At 37.2% G+C, this 5,922-nt stretch overlaps 1 pseudogene; it reads right to left on the bottom strand.

Annotated features, from left to right (window-relative positions):
• Positions 1 to 1,053: 1,053 nt before the first annotated feature.
• Positions 1,054 to 1,231, bottom strand: LOC121899587 (annotated as a pseudogene).
• Between the last annotated feature and the right edge of the window lie 4,691 nt (positions 1,232 to 5,922).

Raw genomic sequence — 5,922 nt, 5'->3', positions numbered from 1 at the left:
TGACGTCACCAACAGCAGCTTCTCATATTTATTTATAAAATAAAAATGCCTGAATGATGAATAACACTCTTATAACTTTATTATTTCTCTTCATGAGTCAAAAGGCTTCTCGTTACATTTCAGCCCCTTCAGGAAAATATGACGTCACACAGCTGCGTCTCCTATAAAATCATCCTGAGCTTGAAAGGACGTCAGACTATCACAAACTAAATAAGCAATATTATATTTAAACCGTTTTCAATGCTCCTTCATGTTGGTGTCACATCCTGCCTGGACTTTGTTTGGTTTTTGGACTTTTTGTGTTCTTTTGGGTTTTCGGTAGCTTAGAGTACTGTGTTTTTTGGTTTCCTGATTTCCCTGTGTTTCCTCCTCCTGTGTTCGTGTGCTCCTCCTCTCACCTGCCCTGCATCACCCTCATCAGCCCTGCCCTACTCCCAGTGTTTCCCCAGCCAATCGGCTCCTTGTCTGTTCACTCTCTTCTCCTGAGTCCTCCACCCATTTCCCCACCTGCACCTCATCTTCTCGTTAGTTCAGTTACTACTTAAGTCCTGTTTTTTTGTTCAGTCTTTGTTGGATCATTTGTTTTGTCTTGTCTGCCAGTTCTGTTCAGCTCTGTTTGCTTTGTCCTGTTCTTGACCATTGCAAGATTAAAGGAGGTTTTTGTCAAATCTGCATTGCAGCCTCAGCATTTGGGTCCATCCCCTGCTACTCCCTTGACAGTCGGTTCTGTTCTTTCAATAATTAACAGATTTAAATTGTCTATTTGTGTCTCATTCTGTGACGGCTAGACACTGCTGTAGCTCTATAATATAAACATTGGAGCAGTTATCAGGTGTTTTCCTTCCAACGATCAATATGTAGAAATTACTAAGTAAAAATTCAAAGTGTTAATTGCACATGAATTTAAACTTAAGAGTTTAAGTTATCAGTGGAGTGTACTAATACCTGAATAATAAGTTGAAATAACTCCTTAACTTGAAACTGAATGTAGGAAACACACTTATTGTATAACTTTATCTACCAGGTTCAGATGTTTTATATCTAACTGACAGAGGATGGTGCACCACTCCTGGAGGTACTGTGATACCTGGTCTATATGAGGAGTGGACGGAACAAGCCCCTGCTCCACAAATCTATTTAATATATGGTCCCTGGAGAGGGAATGTATCAGATATTACACTGACAAGAACAGATACTACATTTGATCTTAGCTAAAAGGCAGAGAAGTGATGCTGTAGATACAGATGTGGCCAACATTATTGATACCCTTACATTTTATTAAAATAATGCACCATTCGCCCTGAACAGTGTTGAAATTAAAAAAAGATATTTTATTATCAATGCATGTCTATGTTTGGTTTGCAGTGGAACAAAAAAAAAGTTTAAAAATAACTGAATTCATGTTTATTCTACAAAGACGTTCTAAAATAGCCTGGACAAAATTATTGGTGCCATTTAGAAGAAATCATTGATTTGTAGTGATACTTTAAGCAGGTTATTGTGTTTTAATTAATCACAAGTGTTTTCAATCTTATAAACACTCATGCAGCTAGTTCAAAAGGAGAAAATTACTCACTCTGCTGTTTTGTGCCACTGTGTGCATCACATTAAACGGGGAAAACAGAAAGACAACTAAAGAGTCTGAAGACATTAGAAAAAAGATAATAGCCAAGCATGGTCAACGTAAAGGTCACGAGACGAGATGGTCTTGTACCCTTTATGTTGACCATGCTTGGCACCCAGTGCCTGAGGCAGCAAAGCAAATCCAAAACATCACTGATCCTCCTCCTTGTTTCACAATAGCTTGGTGTTCTTTTCTTTGAAGGCTTCATTGTTTCCTCTGTAAACATAAGGTTGGTGTGATTTACCAAAAGGCTCTAGTTTAGTTTCATCTGTCCAAACCACATTCTCCCAGAAGGACTGTGGCTAGTCAACATGCATTTTGGCAAAGTCCAGTCCAGTCTGGCTTTTTTATGTCTCCCTCTTAGAAGTGGGGTCCTCCTGGGTCTTCTACCATGGAGCCCATTTTCGTTCAGACAGCGACGGATAGTGCAACTTGAAACTATTGTACCTTGAACTTGAAGGTCAGCTTGGATCTGTATTGAAGTTTTACTTGGTTCTTCCTCGACCATTCAAACAATCCCTCTGTTCAATGGCCAGTTTTCCTCTTGCAACCACGTCCAGAGATGTTGGCTGCAGCTCCATGGGCCTTAAACTTGTTAATAATATTGGCAACAGTGGTCACAGGAACATCAAGCTCTTTGGTCATTGTTCTAAAACCATAATAATGAGATTACTTGTTTTAATTTTCATGGGTACACAACAACCTGAGGTATATATAGTAAATATGATCTGAAACAAATACACTTTTATTTTGCAGTAAAATCATCAAACGTAAAAAGTGGCTCAGGATGAGAGGAAAACATTGGACCATTCTGAAGTGTCCTGCTATGAGTCCTGATCTGAATCCCATAGAACATCTGTGGAAAGAGCTGAAACTTGCAGTTAGGAGACAGTGCCCATCAAACCTGAGAGAACTGGAGCAGTTTGAAGAGACCAAACTACCAGCCCAGAAGAGTAGAAACCTTATTCAGAGTTACAGAAAGAGCTTGACTGCAGTTATTACCTCTAAAGGCTGAGCTACAAGATATTAAGTTAATGGGACCAATATTTCTGGCCATTTTCATTTGTTTTATTGTATTAAATAATATATTAAGTTGTAAATCAAAAGCAAAGTTTCAGTTATGTTCAATGTGAAATAAAGAATGATGAATACCATATACTTCTGTCAGTTTCAACTTAATAGAGAAAATTTAGTTTTTTAAAAAAACAACAAAAAAACTGACAGTTTGAGTCTCTGCTGGGTCACGTCCACAGTCCAGTCTAATAGGAATGACAGATCAATCATATTATTGCCAGAAAGACAGATGGAATTTATTTTATGCTTATATTTTAAATAAACACAATCTCACATGAATTATAAAAGGGAAAATAAACTGCAAGGCACATTATTATCATCTCTGAAGGAGAAAATAATGTTTTTAATGATATATTAACTAGCGGAGCTCCAGCTCCCTCTAGTGGACAATACAGCGAACTGCACCCTACAGTTTACTATATTACAGTACGAAACACTTTCAATATATCCTCATTTAAACACAGGAACTTGCAAACTAAAGGACACAGAACATCAGACAGGCTTTTCTTTATGAAGTGTTCACTGTAGATACAGTCAGTTAACTATCCAGTTTACAGTAACTCAACACCTGTCAGGTAGTTTAGTCCCTAAACCAGTAATACTAATAATACTCTAAGCATTAATACAGACTTATTATTAATAGTAAGCCTATAGTAGGATATCATATTACAGAATTACTATAGCTCTCCTTAACATTCCTCTAAAAATAGTCCTATTTTATTGATTGTATCTTTAATCAATAGGTTTCTGTCAATAAATCTAAAAGTGACGAGTTGCTGCACAAACTGCACTGAACTCCGAAGGGTTAACTTCCTCTGAATGAAATAAACTGTATGAACGACAGCTTGTGTGCTGTGAGTCAAGCCTTCTTCAAACAAACTAAAGGATTTAAGTCTCACAGCAGGATCATCTTCGGGTCAGCAGGCCAACATGAAAACTGCGTTTATCAAATCTTTTCCTTTGCAAACGTTTGCAGGATGAAAGGAGGAGAAGTTTTAAAGGTTTTGAATCATCCCCAGGAGGCAGCGGGACACCGACACCGAGCTATCAATTAATAGATCACCACAAAGTTTGGTTTTTGTGACATTAGAGGAAAGAAAGAAAGAATAAAACAGGACAAATTAACTAATTGAAAGCCGCTGTTGGTCCTTAAATGTCGCCTAGAAACAAGGTGCATTAATTGTATCTGATTGAAGATCTTCTGAGTGGTCACAGGTCTGTCATGTTATGCAAATTGAGTCACAGAGTCACCAATCAGTGAGTCAGATACACTGCAACCATGGCTCCTATAACTCTGTCACTGTGGTCATTATTGGCTCCAACATTGGCCTTCATATCACCTATGAACATATCATATGACGGACCTTGGAAACAGTTTGTTTATAACTTCATGGGACAATAGTTATAGTCAGACAATAATTATTCCCAAAGTATTTTCAGCACATTATTAAACAGTCTAAGAAGAATTTGGAGCATCAAAACAAAGATAATGTCAATAAACATGGGGTTTTGTATCAGAAGCTAATAGAGAAGTTATGTGAAACATAGTTCACGGAACACAGATGACTCGGACAACAGTTCAGTTCAAAGGGCTGGAACAGACTAAAACATTTCAATTGGCTTATCTTAATATCCTGGTTTGGTCCATTATGTATAATCACAAGTTGACGTGGAATAAGAACTGTCCAAGAACTACAAGTTTTACTGAAGAAACAATATATCACGCTCTGTGGGAATGTCATTTTGCTGTTTCTGTGTGTCGAAACACACTGATTTATTTGTCTTTGTTGAGTTGATTATGAATCAGTGATACAGTTTAATATGAAACATGTGGACAAGAAAGACCTTCTGCCCTCCGTGACATTAATCTGTCTGGTTAAAGCCAAACAGTCATCAATGGTTCACTCGAATGGACAGACTGCGGGGTGACGAAATGGATTAAATATGCAAGTTTGACACACAGAAGTGGGGCTGAGACTCCATTAAAGACAGATGGAAGATATTGTATCTGACAGATCCGCAGCTATTACAAAGAACAGGACGGATGATGTGAACAGACTTGTCCAACAAACACAAACTGCAAACAAGGCGGGACAACTTTTATTGATGCATATTTGACTGCTGTATCATTCATATTATCATTGTGTCCTTGTTACAGGAATTGCATCCTTGTAGGATGACCTTTATTGACACACTTTTATTGGACTGCTGTATCATTCACATTACGCCCCTTTTAACAAGAACTGCATCCTTGTGTTGAACTTTGTTTTACACTTTTGTTAAATTAAGTTAATATTTTTCTAAAAGGGAAGAAAATCCTATAAAGAAACTCTGTTACATGAACTGGTTATTAGGTATACATATGTTCAGTGATCAGTTAAGCAATTATTTCAGCACATTCTTCAGGTATTACTCTTCATACACTCTTTGTTTTCATGGTCTGACTGTTCTACAGTGTCTATAACCCTTATTTTTAGAGCAGGAGGCTGCAAAGTGGTGACATGTATGCAGCTATTAAATGAATAGAACAAGAAATGTGCTGTGAGAAAATTAAGAGAACACTGATTTATTCTCAGTGGATCCCAAACATGTCTTTGTTTGAACCTGTTAGTTCAACTTCGCTGAACTACAGTTTTGAAATCAGATGTCAGAAAGAAGGTAGAAACACTCAATACATGTGTGTTTAATTTTCTGTTTTGCATATTTTTTCTCACTGATAGCAGTGGTGGAAGAAGTATTCAGATCCTTTACTGCAGTAAAAGTAGCAATACAACAATGTAAAAAATACTCCATTAAAAGTAAAAGTCCTGCATGAAAAATCCTACTATAAAGTACATAAGTATTATGAGCTTGATGTAGTTAAAGTATTGCAGTAAAAGTAGTGGTTTGGTCCCTCTGACTGATATATTATTATATATGACATCATTAGATTATTAATAGTGAAGCATCAGTGTTAGAGCAGCATGTTACTGTTGTAGCTGCTGGAGGTGGAGCTAGTTTACACTACTTTATATACAGTTAGCTAGTTTAGTCCAGTGGTTCCCAACCTAGGGGTCGGGCCCCTCCAAAGGGTCAGCAGATAAATCTGAGGGGTCGTGAGATGATTAATGGGAGAGGAAAGAAGAAAAAACAAAGTTCTGATACACAAATCTGTTTTCAGTTTTTTGGACTTTTTCTCTAATCTTTGATTTTTGCTGAAATATTGGATCATTTGAACATTTATT

This window comes from Thunnus maccoyii, chromosome 6 (assembly GCF_910596095.1).
Source record: "Thunnus maccoyii chromosome 6, fThuMac1.1, whole genome shotgun sequence".
NCBI lineage: Eukaryota > Metazoa > Chordata > Actinopteri > Scombriformes > Scombridae > Thunnus > Thunnus maccoyii.
The sequence above is the reverse complement of the archived record's forward strand: the minus strand, read 5'-3'. Positions and strand labels throughout refer to the sequence as shown.